Source organism: Nipponia nippon, unplaced genomic scaffold (assembly GCF_047370975.1).
Source record: "Nipponia nippon isolate SJK-2023a ecotype South Korea unplaced genomic scaffold, ASM4737097v1 scaffold_9, whole genome shotgun sequence".
In the NCBI taxonomy this organism is placed as follows: Eukaryota; Metazoa; Chordata; class Aves; order Pelecaniformes; family Threskiornithidae; genus Nipponia; species Nipponia nippon.
The window spans coordinates 43,786,006-43,805,075 of NW_028262413.1; the positions used below are offsets into that span (position 1 = coordinate 43,786,006).

General features: G+C 39.3%; 1 long non-coding RNA gene across 11 annotated transcripts in view; it reads right to left on the reverse strand.

Annotated features, from left to right (window-relative positions):
- Window positions 1–19,070, reverse strand: part of LOC148050304 (uncharacterized) — a 58,936-nt gene that overhangs the window by 13,666 nt on the left and 26,200 nt on the right. For 7 of the 11 annotated variants that reach the window (XR_015701266.1, XR_015701269.1, XR_015701267.1 and 4 more), the window contains 5 exons: window positions 14,989–15,922; window positions 14,217–14,349; window positions 12,245–12,397; window positions 10,903–11,094; window positions 9,761–10,335 (listed from right to left, as the gene is read on the reverse strand). This is a non-coding gene — a long non-coding RNA (uncharacterized LOC148050304). Of the gene's footprint in view, window positions 1–9,760; window positions 10,336–10,902; window positions 11,095–12,244; window positions 12,398–14,216; window positions 14,350–14,988; window positions 15,923–19,070 lie in introns of those variants that run through there. The other 4 variants (XR_015701270.1, XR_015701272.1, XR_015701265.1 and 1 more) reach the window with 4 other exon arrangements.

The window sequence follows — 19,070 nt, forward strand, 5'->3', positions numbered from 1 at the left end:
TGACCCCATTGTGGGGGAAGAGGTGCCTGCTCGGTTATACACCTGCAGTGACTGTTTCTGCCCAGATGGGAGAACACACCTTTTGGCAGGAGAGGATGTAAAGTATTTGCTTGGATTACAGGAGCACAGAAGAGCCCTAACTATAATCAGACCCTTTATGCTCAGGCTGTCTGAACAGTCCTTGATCCCAAAGGATAAAGCTAAACAAAGTAGATGAAGCTCATACACAGCAAAATGAAGTATAAAAAGTCCTTGTATTTTACTGAATCAGTTTCTCAACTCCCAGTTCAGGCATTCGGTTGAAAAACCAAAGTGAGAGATTTACACTATGTTCAGAGAAAATAACAGTCAACCCAAAAAGATTCCAGCTGTCTTTTCTTTCATTTGTGTGACAACCGGTCCTGGGACACATGCCAGCTCCTTAGATATTGCTGCTCCACAGTCTAGTTATTCTAACTTCTGGCAACTGGTTATTTGACCTCTTGGTGGCTTGTCGTTTTAATATCACTTTCTCTATGTGGATAATCTAGCGGGAATCCCTTCTTTATAATGCAACGGTCTCTACATGGTAATTAGCCAGAACACTGAAGTATTGTGCTGTTAAGTCCAGTCTTGAGCTACAGCTGAGGAGCACTTATTGTGGTTGGGAAGCACAAAAATATGGTTTAGTCTCTTGTTCATGAATTAGTGGTCCCCAGGCACTGGGAGAAAAGTCTAATCTTTTCTATGCCATGTGTTATATACCAGTTTTGGATCACTCTCTAAAGCCATGTGATAGCAATCTCCTCCCCACAGATGAGCACAGCCCTGGCTCCAAAGGACATACAAAGAGGAGATCAGCTGAGTAGCATCAGCCCGTGTAACTTTCACTGGCTTATGGGTGATGAGTTACACCACTTTTGTGTGAGAAACCAGCCAGGTGTAAAAACTTATCTATATTCCTCTGTCCCATTACCAGTGATTACAAAGTGGCATAAAAGCCAGCAGAGTGCTCTGTATCCCATAGAGAGCCTCCAGTGAGTGGCCAGCGCTGTTGGATGAGGGTTACTTTTCATTAGTTTCCAAAGCAGCCTAAAAGCATCTCAGAAGAGCCTGGTGTCTCTAGATGGTCTAATCTTCTGATGCCGTACTCAGTGAAAAAGCATGCAAGCAATCCAAACAAAAGAAGCAACCGTATATCTTTAATTTAAGGCGATATTCCATTGCAAGCCCTTTGTCCACCTTGAGCAGGCAGAGCACAGCCATAGATTTTTCCAGTAGTCTGGGAATGGGATCTTAGAAAATGGTGTACTTAGTCTGACATGGACTTAAATAGGTTTCAGAATAATCCATTATGTATCAAGTGTTTAATCGACATAATTAATATTTTTAAGGGGAGCCATTTACATTGTAAGTTCTATACACATTATTTACAATTTCAACAGTAACAGTTAATGCTCTGTGACAAACTATATTGTTTCCAGCTTGTTATCCATTCATAACAAGGTCAATCTATTACCATTATTTTTGTGAATGTAGCTGTTACCTTGAGGCAAAAAGTTAATTGTAAATTACAGAGGAGGGATTACTGAGTTGTTTTTTTAACTGTATTCGCTGTAATGTATGGTAATGGTGCTATTTTATGAAACATTTACATTTAAAAGCATTTTGTTATTCATATCAGACGTGCTGGACAAATTCACTTCCAAACTTTTCAAGAATTTACTCAATGGGAAGGGAAGAGCCATTTGAAAGGATCCAGCTGAACATTTCATAACCATTACAGTTAAAACCAGATGCAGTCACATCTCTTTTTTTCCCCTTTGTCTGAGACTGGTCCCTCTGCCGTTACTGTCCAACACAACTCTGAGAAGTGCTTAGTACTCTGAGAAGCCGGAGTAGATTTTATTGTAATTTAGAGTAATGCTTTAGCCTTTACATCACAAAAGTGATGTAGAAGAGATGTATCTTAAGATTTTATTCAGCCCCTGATTCAGCCCAGTATGTACACAGAGCCAGTCTGATGCCTGCACTCTTCTACCTCCCTACTTTCACACAATTTCTACAGCATTGGCTGATGCCCTGGCAAGCAAAGTTGAATTTTATTTTTATGCCCTGCCTTGTTTGCTCCCACCGGAGCAAAAGTCAAAGGGTATGTGGCATCGCTGCTTCCTAGATCACAGTAAAAGCTGGCATTCATAGGCTACACAGAAAAGGATGGAGAACCATCACAAAACCTGTCGTTCCCACATCATTTTAATGATGCATTCAGGGCAAAACCCATGAGCTTTCAATTAGATCATGGACTTTCCATCTTAATGGACAATGGAGAGCTGACACCATTTAACTTCAATCCAGACAAGTCTTCTGCTATGCCCACAGATACAGCAGGTCTGTCTGCCACATTGGTCTCCACCTTAGTTATCTTCTGTATTTGTACTTTGAATTAGGTGATTTATTTAACTGCATTTTATTCTGGCTTCAATTATAACACTGGCATTGAATCTTCACAATCACTTCCAGAATAACAGAAAACAAACTCATAAACACTGAATATTTTGAGCTGACTAAAGGAAGTAAGAGGATGATCACTGATCAGATGCAGAAATGTGTTTCTAGTAGCACAGGAATAAGAAAAGTATGTTAGAGTTTTATCTTCCTTTCTCTAGTGCAGAAAAGGCAGGTGAGAGCTGTTGGGGTATTTGCCTAACCATCCTATAAAAGATATGTTCTAACGTCTTGGTGATGAAGTTTGTGTAGTATGCTAGTGGTGTTTGGGTGAAAAGAAATTGATTTCCTCTGAAGTTTTACGTAGAACAATTTAAATTTGTTAGAATCCATTGTTCCAACACCCAACTGCTCACTTGAAAAATCTATTCCTTTCTTCTTCAAGTCCTAATGAAAAAGAAATTTGTCAGGCTTATGTCTTCTATTTGAAAGTCTTAATATGCTAAATCAGGCCAGGTTTTCTTTTACCACATGCTCTCAGAAACTTCAAGGTATTGTCAGGTATTAGCATATCTAGCTTGCGAAGGGTTAAGTAACATTATTTCTGTGGTCTCCATCTCTGGTAGTACGTTCAAAGTGCACAAAGCTCAAGACATGTGCATTCTTCGTCCAATAACTTGTCCAGTAATTGGTATATTGATTGCTAATGTCATCATGTTTTAGTATATATAAACCCTCTCACTCTATCATACAGCCGCCAACAATCCAAGAAGTCATTGTTTATTCATTGTAACTCCCAAACTGGCCGTGTCAGATTCTGCTTGAGGCCTTGCTGATAAAAATCAGCAGATGATTGGGCACACACATTCTTGACATGGCTGACCCATGACATCTTAGGGCCAGCAGGGAGCCTGTCATTATGTGTACAATACTCTTCTTTCTTTCCCCTTATCTATTCCCAGATGACTTTGAGATTTTTATTAACTCATTAATGACTGAAGATGTCATTAAAGAAAGTGGAGAGGAGGGGGGGAAAAGGACATTTTGTTTGTTTGTTTAAATGTGGGGAGCGGCAAGCCATTGGCTCCACATAAAGAACGGCAGAGGAAGCTTAAAGACAAAGCTGAAGTCTATCCAGAGGAAAATATCAGTAGTTCATTAGGATGACTAAAGCTAAGCCTTGGAGGGAGAAAAAAAATGTTAGGTCATATTTGAAACACAGCTGAGGAAGGAGAGATGGTTTTCTCCACAAAAAGAAACAGCAAAATCAGACCAATCAGGTTTATGTAGTACAACCGGCAGTCTTTACAAGCACAGAAGGATATCTTCCTGGCAGTACCTAGGTGTTCAATACTTAAGTATTCACTCAGAATGAGTTTTGTGTTCGGGGTTAGCATTTTATCATGTCTCTAGAAGTGTGTTGTTTGATACAGGGAAATAGTATCTGCTTTTTTTTTTAGTTTTTCTTGTAAATACATCAATTGAACAGATATTGAACAGCATTATATAGTAATCATACTTGCAGTTCTTTTCCAGGTTTTTTTTGCATCTTAAGTTCGTGAATTCTATCTGTAAATGTAGCAAACTACTGAATATAACTGTGCGTATTTTTACTACGTCCTCAGGATTTGATTGTGTTAAAATATACATTTGGAGAAGAAGTTTCAGGTGAGTTCACTCACAGCCCGCTTCTGATCCTACAGCAGTCAGTCACTAAACTTCCCCTGAATTCAGGATAAACAACTAGTCCCACATTATAGGCTTGTCTTCCATTTTAAAATCTTGCCTATATTTCTTAATTTCTCTTTGAAACAATCTCACAGCTGATTTTTTTTATTGGAAACTGGATTCCCGTGACAATTAAAGTCATCTTTTTCCTCCCGAAATTTGGGTGTTTCCTATCATTAGAGGCCTGTTGGTTTAGAACCAAAGACCTAATATTTTAAGGATTACAATTATTTTATTTTAATGATTGCCATTTGTGGATTGACTGAGGAATAGTGAGTGCTTTTCTGTCTAAGGCAGCTGCCCTCCATATGGTGGTTGATCTAAACCTGGAAATCTCTGACGTGATTGTAGTGGTACTGGATGTTAAAGTGACATAGAGCTAGATGTCATCTGCATTGGCTGGCCTTTAATAATCTTTGTTTCAACGTCTATCTTTTTGATGAGGTGAGTGGAAGAAAGATGAGCCTGTTTCCCTGAGGGACCTGCAAGTGTTGGTATAAAATAATAGAATAAGCTCTCTGGATGGGACCTGTGAATTACTAAAACCAACTCAGACAGGAATCTGCTTATTCCATCACATAAACTGCAGATAATGGCTTGGCAATCAGGCATATCAATCAGACCTTATAGAGTGACTATAGCAAGTTTTAGAACTCCTAATAGGAGTTAAAAAAGAACAATTTAATTATGCCATATTTTTTCTGACAACTGTCCATTCTCTCCACTCTATAGATGATCCAGATCACCTGGATCATAGGGCAAACATTTATTCTTAGGATAATAATAATATTTGCCGTGTCCTGAGTCCCTGCAAAGGCAGTAGATGCTTTCTGCAATATTAGCAGTCGTTTCTGGTTTGCTTCTTTAAGAGAGATTTCTTTTCCTCTTTCATCTCCTGATAATTAACAAAAAACATTGTTTGCATTGCAGTGGGAGCTGGGGTTCTCCATCAAAGGTCAAGGACTTGTGCAAGGTGCTGTCTGGGGCTTTAAAAAACTACATATATGTATTCCAAAGCAACATGGATGGCATTGAAAAAGAAAAAAAAAGTAAATGGGAAGAACACGTCAGCATGTGCTGGTCTAATCAGCTATGCCCAGCTTAATCAGGGTGTGCCATTTACCTAATGCACCTTTTTGAGACAAAGCTTTCCTTTCTTCTCACTTTCTGACATCCAGACTCTCTTCCATCATGTACCGAAGTGGGAACCTGTGATGAATCTTTGGATAATGGACTGTTGCTTTGACAAACTACTCCTCTAGTGAAACACGTGCCTGTCTCAGCGACAATAATAGCAAAGTGCGGATTTTGTGGAAGAAATAGAGGCTTTGAGGGCTACAGCACCAGACTCTGAGTCTATAAATTGCTGGACTGGGATGTTAGATGCCTTTTAATATTTTCAAACATCCAGTAGAGTAATGAAAGAACTGTAGGACTATCCTGATGTAAGACCTCGGGAGAGTTGTTTTCAGAGATCATGGGAGCTCACAACTTGTTTAAGAACATGAAGTCCTATCCAAGTAATAGCTGGAAATAAGTTGCTTGATTTTTCTATCCCCAAAGACAAATTCTTGTAATAGCAAAAGTGTAAAATCCAACAAAGAGAGGCTTGATACTTTCAGATACTCCAGCCCCTTCATAGTGGAAAAAAGGCATACTGACAGTGAAACTATTTGGGGTAAATAATGAGGACAGACTTCTCAGAAATAAACTGGCATGGATTTGGCCATGAGATGTCAGATTCATAACTTGGGAAATGAAAGCCTCTATATACTAGAGCACAGGCCCTAGCCCAGCAGTGGCAATTCAGCCTTCTGAGCCACAGGGATTTCTTTATAAGCAGTGGTATATTAAATGTGGAATCGGGTAGGCCAAAGGGACAGCAGTAAAACAGAGACAACGTGCAGTGACCAAAAATGAGCCAAAGCCAGACACTAATTACTTTGCAGTAATTTTGTTTTCCGTTAGAGTTGACTAATATCTCTTGCTCCTGGAAGGTAAATGCTTTTCCTATCACTTAGGTTTTACATCTAGTACATTTTTTTTTAGTTTAACTGAAGCCAGGGAGAAAGCAGTTTTTGTCTATTTCTCTGCTTTAGTACCTTTATCAATGTAAAGATGAGGGGTGGATTTTTATACTGTGCACATCGCTGGAGTGGGCTGAAGAAGAGCACTTTTAGACAGGCCTAGGTCAACAAAACAGATTCATCCATCACATCTGCCAGAATGGAAAGATAGTTGTCTCGATGCTCGGTCAATCCGAGACCTTTCTGCTGAGTCAACTGACAAGATTGCAGATATTTGTGACAATGAGGACACTTATCCACTAGTAAGTGGACTGAAGACCACCTACACATCTGGCGGTGGGTCTTCAGCTTAGGAAGCTCTAAGTGCTTGAAGACCAGCATATTGCTATTTGCAGCCCTCTTCTCCTTATCAGTTGAGAATCCTTACCAAAAACTAAGGTAGATTAAGATAAAACAACAAAAGGAAGGGATTCTGAGGTGATAATGGTGGAAGGTGTGAGAGTCAGTAGAAAGTACAGTAAAGAAACCCATGACAAGTCATGATAAATGGGTCGTTATAAAATTCATGTTTAGGCTGCACCAGTCTGGGGATAATGCCATTCGTCATGGCAACACTGGGGCACTAATGAGCCCTCATTGCATATTCATGGCTTTGGCGCCTCTCTTCTCTCTCTGCCTCCCTCCCACCCCGAACCAATGCCTGGTAAATATCTCCACCTCAAGCTGAAACTCGACTTAGGCTGCTTTTTTTTTTTATTTGTTATGTTGCAGCAATTACACTGTAAAAGTGCTGCACAAGATTGATTGCTCTGATCTGTAGTTCAATTGTAAATTAGAATACACATCCCCCTGGGGACACACGGCCCCTATTTGTGATTAAGAAAAAAGCCCCATAATAGACTAATAGCTAAAGTTCTCTCTCTTTTACTTTCAGGCAATTAGCTTGATGAAATGGCCTTTTTTTGTGTACCCTGGAAGTGTAAACCGATATCATAATGAAGTATATGATGTTTATTCTATTATTTTCACCTTGCCATGTATGCAGGAATGCATAAATAATGGCTGCTTTGTCTAGTACATTTACTGATTCAGAAGTAAACTATGTCTTAAAGATGCAGCATATGATCCTGCAGCCTTATGTTAAGCTGGGCACAGTGACTAGTCCCAATAAAAACTAACATTCTGCCTAAAGAAGTTGGAGACCATTTTTAGTCAGGTGATTAAATGCTGTTTGCAAGACACTTTCATTTATAAAGAACCTTAATTGGAAAATCCTCCTAATAACCTTGCAAGAAAAATAAGGTATCTCCGTTTTACAGAAAGGAAAACTGATGGGGAGATGCTGAACACGTTACACAAGCCCACACAGGACCTCGGTAAGTGCTTAAGAAATCCTAGCTCCTTGAACTTTTTTTCAGGCAATCAGAAGCTCCCTTTCCTCTCTCTTGTAAAGTGTTATTAATGCTGTCCTGGATGGTTCATGGAGTGGCTCTGACCTTAGCTTGCCTCAAAGATGTAAAACTCCGTGGTGTCACGGTTGCCTTCATTCCCATGTGACATACATGGCTAAAGCTCTTTCACCTGAATCCAAGGTGGATATGGTCATGCCCATATTCAATATCATGTGTTGGATGTTGGCTTTCCCAAGGCTCAATTTGAGCTGTCAGTCTGAGCAAATGAGTCATGTTGTGCAACAGCGTTGTAACACTGTGGTGGTGTTCGTGCAGTTGAGCTTGAGATAGATATCTGGGGAAAAAACTGCCACATGATGATAGCTCTGGGCATATCTGCTTTGTGACAAAAGGTGCTTCTACATTAGCATTTCACTTTGGCCCAGGAGTGCACTTTTGAAGTGAATCTTCCAAATGACCCTGCTTACCCTACCCCACAATGCAAGGCTGTCTTGGAGCACGCAAACTGAATTCTTTTGCGTGAAATTAAACCAGATGATGTGGTCTGGGAGCTCCAGCAGCTAATGGGAATTCAGTCCACAGGAGCATGCTAGAGTAAACCTCTGGCCTGCAGCGACCTGAGGCCAGTCCCTGCTCTTCAGTGCACAGTGTAGACATACCTTTATTTGCCTATTTGATAAACGAAGCAGGGTACCTATCCAAGGAGTTATGAGAAGCTCTGATAGTATGGCAGGGAGGACATGTGAAATAGCCTGCGAAAGCTGCGTGAGAAAATGCACTGGTTTATGTATAATGCCATCAGTTTAACTGCAACAGAAATATTTTCATTTCATTTAAATTCTGTGTGAGAGAGGTTCTGTAGGGGAATATAACAGAGTTCGGAAACATTTTGCTAAGAAGCACTACCAGTGCAAACCTTTAAAGGGTAATACTCTGTACATGGCTACAATACCATATTCTGTTTAAACTTGTTCATCATTGTCTTCTTGCATGACAGCCTTGGCATTTAAAATATGTTAGGGGTGACACAATACTTTCACCTGGTGCAGACATATATCACTGGAAGGATGTTCTCATAAACAAAGTGCTGCAGGCTATGATCTTATCATTCTCCTCTTCCTTATTCTCAGTTCAGTTCAATGACAAACATGTATTTTTCTTCTTTGCTCCAGTTTCTGGTCTAGAGAAGCCTGGTGTTGGAGCAACAGGTGATGTTGCAAATCAGGAATGACAAGCATTGGTGGTAGCGAGCAACGGAGGGGGCAGCAAGCATGCAACATATTTTATATTGCTTTGGCTGGTGCAAGAATTCTACACAGTGCTGCGATTTTATAGCATGAGCAAAAGTTTACTCACATGCATGCCTGCACACGCATGTTTTTTTTGAGAAAGACATAAAGCAAATTAGAGTGTTCACATGTAATTAGCTGACTATTAGTGTGGTTCAGCCGAGGCGATAGGCAGACAGTAAACTTTGAGATAGCTTGCAGATAAAAGGACGGAGGGTGTTCTGGAGAAAGCTGGAGGTAATAGTTCAGAAGAGAAATTCCTGACAAATTGAGCAGGCATCTAAGGATGTTCTTGCCCTACACCATTAGCACAGCACAGTGTAGCTGTACAGGCCTTCCCTCTCCTCCCTACAAAGCTTAACCCTTCCTGGCATCCAGGGCTCTTTCTCCTTGTATAGCCCACTTTTAAATTATTTAAGAATGAATCATAATTTTCTGTTTAAACACATTAGCTTGGAGTAAAACTGTGAAATTCCCTGCTCATGCTTCCTGCCCTCCTTCTTGTGACAGCATCTGAAATAGGGATTATAACCCCTGCAGAGGCTGGAATACTTCCAGTTATTTCTCTAACAGTGTAGATGACCAGGTCTAGTAAAAACATTACCAGTTACCGTATGTAAGCATCACACTTGGAAAGAAACCCAAACTGTGTCCAAGTTCAAGTCTTTGCAACTTCTATGAAAATGTGAGTATTTTACTAAACCTTTGTGCAAAATGAAAATGTCATTGTATTTTTCTCTCATTTTATAGCTGGCAGGGAAGTGCTTTTTTCTGTCCTTTGGGAGTTTTCAAGACTTCATTTTTTTCAACTAATTCTCTGGCTAACCAATAAGCTGCAAAAAAGAATAAAAAGTCAGACTGAGCCATTTGCTTTAGTAATTTCAAAGAATTTCATTTTTTGCTCCTACTTATAAATTAAAAATTAAAACCAAAACATATTTCAAAGCAAATGTTCATTTAGAAAAATATCTATCAGGACACTTGCAATGATTTTGAAATATCCTTAACATATTTTCTTCAGTTGAGAAGCCTCATGAAAATCACATTTTTCCCTCCAAAGCTTTTTGCCTGTTTGGCATTTTCCAATACAAAGTTTTCATGGAAAACCCCAGGCATAATCCACTTGTGTCATCAATTCAGTATCTCAGGGTGTTCTTGCTTGGGATGGCTTCTGAGGAGGAATAATTGAGCGCTTCATGCTCTGAGGTGATCCAGCACTGAAAATTTCAAATACTGCCAAAATTATCTGTATTTCTGAGTATCCATTAATGTAAAAGCTTATATTTCTTGAGGCCTGTGTACGTATGGCCTGTTGTCCTTTCCGTTCCTCTCAAATAGGGCTGATCTAAAGTGTTTCCATTGAAGTAAAAATTTGTCATAGGTTTTGCACAACTTGTACTCTATCTCTTTGCCAGGGTGTAAACTGCATAGGAAGTCTCTTAGGACTCCATCCTGCAAGTAAAAGGCACACAATATATCAGAGGAAATTTTCTCCTTTTCTGTCATGCCAGACACAGAATTCACCAAATAGGCAGAAGAACTAGCACTGTTGGAGTGGGTAAAGCCCCATTCACTAAAAAACATGCTATTTTTTGCAGACAAGGAATCACTTCTCAGCATACAACTAGCAACATTGGGTAAATAGTAATTCTTTAACCCCCAAAGAAAATAACCACTTCTAGTTTTAACACTCATTTGTTCAAGGCCTATGTAGGCATTCGTCATGAGCAAAAGTTGGAGTAAATTCTCTACAGAAGAAATGTTGAATCAAGAGTGCAAGATTGTGTTGATGTTTCGGTTCATCTTGAAGGAGGGAACCTTCTGCTGTAGATCTCAAGTGATGCTCAAGGGGAAGAACAGCACGTACGAGGAGGAGAGCCAGCATGCCGGTGGCCAAGAGCCTACCACTAGAGATAAAGGCTGGGGACTGTGTCAAGGTAAGGGCCCTCACGAGCCACTCGGCAAATGCACGAGCCACTCAGCAAATGCTTTCTTTGCAACTCTTGCTGCCCTGCTTACCTTCTTCCCAAGGCCCATCCTGTTCGTTTTCCTCATCCCACTCTGCAGAATGACAAGAAAACCTGAGGTTTTTCACAGGTTTCTGGAGAGAGGAACAAGCTTTCCAACATCTGTTTGTCTTGCCTAGAAGTAGCTGTGCTGAGTTAGACCAAAGGTCTAGCTAGCCACTCACCCTGCCTGTGGCAGAAACCCCTAGAAGATATACAGAGCAATGTCAGAAATCAAACACAAACTAATTCTTCTCTTGATGTATTTTCCTTGTTCCTATCACTCAGTGTATTACAGAGACTGACAACAGAAGCTCCACAAAACAAGGATGTTTAATGGTGTTGAAGGAACTATCTTCCACGAAGTTCTAGTCCTTTTTTAATCTGATTATATTTTTGGTATTCTGTGCCAGAAAGTCCCACAATTTAATTGTGCTGCATAACAAATATAAAATTTTGTTCACTTTAAACTTCTTTTGCTCCTTGTACTAACACAGTGAATAGATATTCGCCTCTTCAGAACATTCTTCATAACATGTAATTGTACAAACCTCAGCCATCCCCTTTCAAAGTTTTAAATTTATCTAGTTTTTCCTCACATGGAGGCAGATACATCCAATTACCCACAAGACAACCACTATCAAATGCAACTGTTGTTACTGAGACTGAAACTCTTCCAAAAATTAATTTATTTAAAATAATCCTAACGGTGCAAATATCTGAAGATCAGGCAGATCTATAAAACCTGCCCGCAGCAAAATCATGCAATTAGAATCATGCTCATAAGTGTTGGAGTCTTAAAAAGTTAATAGATCATTTTAATGGAGGGAGTTATTAAAATTGTATTTGATTTGCATTATTACAACACTGAATGCACTATGGAAAACTGAGTTCATGAGAGAAGTACAGCACAAAACAGATTCTTATTATCTGAGTTGGAACTTTAAAATAGACCATGCTTTACAGTTCTGTCTGAATTTTCTTTAGTTTTATTTCTCTTCTAAATTGATAAGAAGTCCTGTTTTTATATGAGAAACAGAAAATTAGGAGGAGGATAAGAAAATAGCTGGAGATTGAAATAAAGCCTCAGAAAAGTAATTTGAGGAGCAAAAACTCTTTCCCAATGTAAGTAATTTTTATCATATATGAGATGTGGTGTTCTGATCGTAACCACTATCAAAAGTCCCATGAATTGCAGGGTTTCTGTAGATGATTTAGGAAAAAGTTGCCCCAAATATGGAAGCAATTATAAAGAAATTCATGACTCATTAGTAAGCATTCCTTGTTTTATTTCTGTTGCAAGTAGACTGTAAATTCTGGATCTCTATCTGACATCTTTTCTGTTGGGCACTTACCCACCCTGATGTGTTTATAAAATTCCCCATTTCATTAGTGGGACATCACCAGCAAATCTGATGTACAAATATCTTCCTTAATCCGGCAGAAAGCAGAGTTTGTTGGAGTCAATGGAATCATTTCCATTATTTCCAACAGACTTAGGAATAAACCTGCAAGGTTTAAAAAAAAAAAAAAAAAAAAAAGAAACCATAATCACAAAGGGAGGAAGGAATACAGTGAATTTGCTCTGCAACTGAGATATTTTTAGTTTTGTATTCTTTAGAATCCTTGTAAAGGTATATCCCTCATGCACAGTTGTCGAAAACAGCGTTTGGGCATTTAGACTTGAGTTGATTTAAGCCAGTACAGAAGTGTGCTCTAAATTTTGCAGGGCAGCACAAATGTGCAAAAATGGTGTCTTCGTGTTCAAAAGCTCTGTATCATTTAGAACTGTACCAATAAATTAAACAAAGGAGAGTATTTCTATTAAAAATAGAAACAGTCCTGTAGAAAAAACATTTTCTATCTTCTGAAGTTAAAATATGGTTTAAAATTCAATGATCAGACCCTTAGCAGGTGTAAATCATCACAGAAATGATGCTGTAACACTTTACATGATATTACCAAATTGTCTTGCTGGTAATTAAGAATATCCTCTATGGAATAAGGACCAATGACAAGAGAAAGTAAAAGTTGATATTGTCTCAGCACACAAGTGGTAGACAGAAATATTCGTGTGCATAATCTTACACCTTGCCTACATGATACCCAGTGGGCTAAAGTAATAGCATACAGAATTATCTTGGAAAAGGCAATTCTCAACAGAAACTAAAAATCTTATGAGTTGTCTGTAAGTTTCTCATAATTATACATGGCAAAAATGAGAATAAAACTAACAGGCATGCACTTGGAAAAATGTTTCTTTAAAAATGTTCCTTTAAACTTTCTTTAAAAATCCAGAGTATATTATACTCAAATGTTTTTTCAAGCCCAAGTTTTCTGTATTTCATCCCAAGAAAATCAGTATCTCTTATTTTTCCCCATTTCTTTTCATGGGTTTATTATGTCTATATTCTACAGCCCAGGGAAACAAATGTAATTTCTATTACTCAGGAATGCAATGAAGTCTGATGAAACATGACAAACTTTTGCACTGAATTTCTGGTGTAACTTTGAGGGGAAAAGGACGCCTCTTAATTCAATAGCCACTTCCATGAAGAGCCATACATGCCATGCTGTCTGCTACAGCACAGTTCCTTTAACATACCAAAATAGTGAGTCTGTTCCAGAATCAAACTTCTCTCTGAAAAGCAAATGTTTCCCTTGCTCAGTATTAAAAGTGCATCTCTCCTGATCCTTGTGAAACTTATTTTTAACGGTTTCCTTAAGGAGGTATCCATTTTGAGCAGCGTAGTCTCAGGGTTGGGATCTCAGATGTTCATAAAACCTACTGTGACCTATGCGTTCTGCTCATGGGTTTTTGAAATCACTTGGTTTTAATTCCAGTTAAGTCACTATGGAGGATGGTAGGTCTAAATTCCATTTAACGAAACATATAGCCGATGACCAATATCGTTTTCTCATTTTGGATATTAAGATCTGCCTTGGTTCCACTACCCCAAAAAACTTCAGAAATAGTCAACTGGGGGAGAAAAAGTATAGTGCACAGTGGTGAATGATGCTTGGATGCATGTGTTTAAAATGTCCTATAAGTCCAGAAAAAACAGAACCATGATGTCATAACCAGATGACATTAAAAGGATAATATTTACCACATATGAAGACAAAAAAATAGTCTTTGTATATTACTCATGGGAATCTTTATTGCAGATGTTGAAGGATATTCTAGATTAGCAGAAATCAAGAAAGAATTAGGCATGAATAGTCTTTGATCTCATGTAAAAAGTAGAAAGCAGAAAATACTGTTATCTAGGCATCAAGTGCAAATACATTATTTTTCTCAAGTATGAAAAAAAAAAATCCACTCACAGGAGGAAGTAGAAATATTGAAACGTTTCTCTTGAAGCCCTCAAAACCAAATCTGGATGCCTCTGTGTAAGGCAGGCTCCAGGAGCATCATCCCTCCAGGAGCTCTGATCAGGCAGTCTTCTGATCTCAACATCTGCACAATCCAAGCAGGGATTCATTGAATACTAGTAACTTTCTGAAGCTGCTTAATGCATTAGGCTCTTTTTTCACCTATTGGTATCCTGACTTCTCTTGTATCATGTAAGATGGAGAAGTGTAGCTTTTTTCCTTATTAATACAGAACATAAAAGTATCCACATAGGAAGACTAGCAAAATGCTGCCTGTTGTAAAACAGCAAATATTTTGTGTAGAGAGCAAGTTCTATGACATGCTTACTAAGTGAGAAGCACAAACGGTTTCTTATGTATGGCCCCCAGTAACTCGTCCCATTTTGTGCATATTGGAGCTTTGCAAATCTCCAGAGTTTTGTGTTTAGCAAAGCAGATGTGCAAATGGAGATCCTGGTGACCTCACCTCTGAGAATCAGGCCTTTGACATACATTACTCTCCTGCTGACAGCAAGAGAAGTGTGGACCAGTTGGCATTTCACACCTGCAACTAATGTAGAAGTTGTAACAATATAAGTGAGCATTAGGAATAGAAGCAATGCTTTGGACACGAACCAGCTATATTTAACAGGAAAGGTGCAAATCCACATTACAACTCAGGATATGTATTAGCTGCAGCCCTTCTTTAACCTGGAAAGAAAGAATTATATCCAAGGGAACTTACCTCAGAGATTTTCTCTTTCCTCTGGCAGAAGTGATGATTTGGCTAAAATTGGCCATTGGTTTTATCTGTAGTTGGGGAATATACGATTTAGTTTGTACAGCTTCAGCTGGTAGGCCGGTCTCGGTTCAAGATCCTGATCTACTATAAATATCTCTTCACAATCAATAGAGGAATGAACTTGGAGTAGAGCTGAGGACCTTGCCCCACTTCTTTCACCTGGACTGAGCTGACCTGGTAAATCTGCGGGGGGGATGAGATCTCGCTGAACATCCCAAGTTCTCCAACTCCCCTCCACCTTGGGAAGCCTGTGCCTCCAGACAAGCTCCTGGGGCCAGGAATTACAACAGCTTTTCACCCACTGTTTTCTTGTTGGTAACAGATGCTCTGCACTGCACCTTGGGCCATTTGGACTTCTACTAATGCTGCAGTATGTATTATCCTACAATACTCATCACTGATTGGGGCTCTCTTCACTAAATCAGATCTATCAACTACAGAGCATATGGGGTTGGATGTGTTTGCTGCCTCATCTAGGAGTAACAAGACTTGTGGGTGGGTAGAAAGGCACCATCACCCTTTATAACAGTTTGCTTTAGCCCTGGGAATTCATCTCCACTTAATGGTTTTTGGAGGTTTCTTCGTCAGTGTCTAACAGGTGGCTGCTCTGATGCCTCCCAGCCTACAGTCTGATGCCTTGTGGCTTTCTTCCTGGCTGAGAAATGTCACAGATGGAAGCGAGCAGTTTTGTCTCCTCCTGCCAAGCACACAGGGTGGGAACGGGTCGCACCGGCACATCTCTCCTTGAAAAGTCAGGGGATGCTACAGCCACCAAAACAGGCCCCTGGGCAGTTACGTGACATTTGGCTCGAGAAAGGAAACCGGTTTGTCACCTCATTGCTTAACAGTGTGATCTCAAGCCAGAGCTGAGGTGTACCTATGGGTGCAAGAGATAAGATTACATCATTAACACTATACTCATCATGTTCTGAAGATATTCTAGTTTCCAACCTCAGAAAGTGATATGACATTAAAAATGTGTTGGGATTCTTGGTTAGATGAATACTAATTTATAGGTTCTTCTACCAAAGGAAACACAGCATCTCTCCCTACTCATCCTCCTGATTTCTGGTAGAAGATACAGCAGTTCCAAAGTAGATGAGAGCTGTCATAATCCATGACCCATTGGCCTGAGAAGTGTATATACATGTAGGAAAGGTGTTCTTACCCAGAATAACATAAGCTATAGATGAAGTCTGTGTGAATAGTTTTGTGTAACACAATTGTATGTATGTACTCTGCAAAATGTATTTTGGATGTAGTTGAGAATAGTAGTGTATATGATTCAAAGTGATCAGGTACTTTAAAACATGTAGGAAGAGCACAAAGAGACAAGGGAAGGTATAGATAAAGGCAGGAAAAAAGGAAAAAGATGTGGATACAGCTAAAAGGATGGCAGGTGTGATAGGCAGGATCAGGTAGGACAAATCCAAATAGCTTACGAGAAGATGGAAAAATGGCTCTCTGGAATTGTACCTTTGTTTTTTCTCCACAATGATGTTATAGTGCTTTTTCTACTCTTGATGCAAATGAAGCACTGAAGTTCTCCTGGTTTCCTCCCCATCCCATAAGATGTCCTTTACACTGTGATGAGCTCACTGGTGTATTACTTCATTTTAATCTTTTCAGAAAGAATCCAGGAATTGTGGTGAGGTCATGACTGCAGTAATGTCTAAAAGGATGGTTTTATGGAGGAAAGGAGAATTTTTCCTCTCATTTAGCAAAACTGTAATAGAATTTGTAGCTCTCAAGTGTGTTGGACAAGTTAAGGTTTGTTTATTTTTGCCTGTTGCATGTTTTTGCAAAAGGCAGCCTGCTTCATACTCTTTTTTTCTAAGTATTGCATAAATCCAACAAAGCTTCCCCACAAAGCACCCCACTAAAGCAGTGCTCCATTTGAACTATCATCTAGACGCATCTTTACCCATGATACCTCCGCAGTCATAGGGAGGTAAAAAAATCAGACTCCTGTGATGACCTGAATGTCCCCACGTTAGACCTTCTGCATCATTCAGAGGGCAGATGCCTCACTGAGAACATCCTAGTTCCAATCTCTTTCAAGGAGAAATATCCTTGCGGCATCCCCCAGGGCCATGGTATCACTGTTTAACATGATGTATTTGTGCCTCATTGATCAATGGAGTAATGCCAGGCATGAATTTGGACTGCGACATTTCCGGCAATGACGGTGACTCGGAAGTGCCGAACTTTCACTCTTACCCTGATTTTACCTCCAGTCTTTTCCACTCTGTTTGCTAAGTCAAGCGGCAAGACTTAATGATATAATTCTGAAAGGTCTCTGGATGGATTTAGCACTGGAAAGAAATATGTAGACAGATAGAATCATATGCCTCGCTTTACCATGGCCAATGCATTGTATTTTAATGTGTTCTAATGAACTTAAAAATGACTCCTCAGTGTGCTTGCTGCCTGGGTCAGAGGGGTTATTTTGAGTTTGCCGCCTTCCTGGATTCTTGAGATAATTCCCTCTGGATTTGTTGGGTCAACAACAAAGTGGCGATAACAAATACACTGTTGCTTTAATCCAGTGCTATGCTTTCTCCCTCTTTGCAATGTGGATTTGTGTATACTAACAGTTACACTGCTCCTAGTTTAACAACTTCGGGGCATTAGTGACATGCAGCATAAAACCAGTTCCCCATTCATACCTAGAGACCAAACATCCTGGATGATTTGTGTGACACAGTGGATGCCGCAGGTTTAGTTTTGCTCGAAGAGTTTAACAGCTTCAGTTACCCAGAGAGGAGTGGGAGATTAATGGCATTAATTGACAGTGATAGGGAACCGTCGGCTGTAAATCCCATTGCAAGCAAAGACGAGCCCACCTCTACATACTACTAATATACATAACTATAGAAAGCCTTCCTATTTAAAAAGACTAATTAATAATGCTTAGTGGTCTGGATTTCTAAGTATGAATTGTCAGGGATTTCGGTGGGTTTAGAGAGGTGGGGAAATGGGTTAACATTGTATTGTTTAAAATTACAGGGGTTTAAGTTGTTTAAAACAATAAGTAGATAGGGTTTCCATGCCAGATTTGAGACATTTGTTCTCTTTTATTTGTACTAAAATTTCGGCTTGAGCTCACACTGTCATTCTACCCAGACTGCTTCCCAGACGAGCTAATTTGTCTACCTGTGTTCCATTTTAGGCCTTGGTTTTAATTTGAGGATGATTCCTGCTAATACCAAAGACTGGATAGGACATCCATTAAAAGTCTACACAGCAATTGAAATGGAAAATTCCAAAAGAAACCCTATTAGAGTTTTTCTCCATCAAATCAACATTACAGACTTCTTATGCATTTCTTAATTAGACATTGATATTAACTGGACTGTTGCATGATTTAAATCTAGCTCTTAATCTCAGCTATTCTATGCTGCTGTAGTTTTTATGACATCCAACTAGCGACTGCTTTATGCATTAATCTATCTGGAAAACCACCTTCACATTTTTTTGTCTTTTTTTAGAAGAATAAAGGCCCCAAGAAGGAAATGAAAGCTTTTGGGTTCAGCCATTAGTAATTTTCTGCTTAGTATTTGAAAAATTGCTTATTTTAATTGCTTCATAGAAGAAAAAGATATCAAAGCTAACGTTCTTTCTCTCCAAACTTTGTAATTATTTCTCTCAGACTCTTATTTGAAATGCCTTGAAAGGATTTTCATTGAAATGTAGATTTCTTCTCTTTCAAAAGTACTTTTATTCCCCCGTGCTTCTTTCCCTTTTTTCCTAGTGACTTCCTCTCTAGATTTAGAGCAAAATACATAGACTCCAATCTCTGGACACTGTAGCATGTGTCACACAGATGTCCCTTAAGTGCCATCTTTAAAACTAACCTCCTCATGGCCTGGAGCCTGTGCTGACAATCAGTCATAGGTCTTAGACAGCCTGGTATCCTTGGGCTTCCTCCACGGACAGTGAAGAAGAGTCATAGGCATTATAGGAGTTTGCTCTATCAGAGTCCTACTCATTCTGAAAATTGCTGTGTGATTTGCTTATTACTA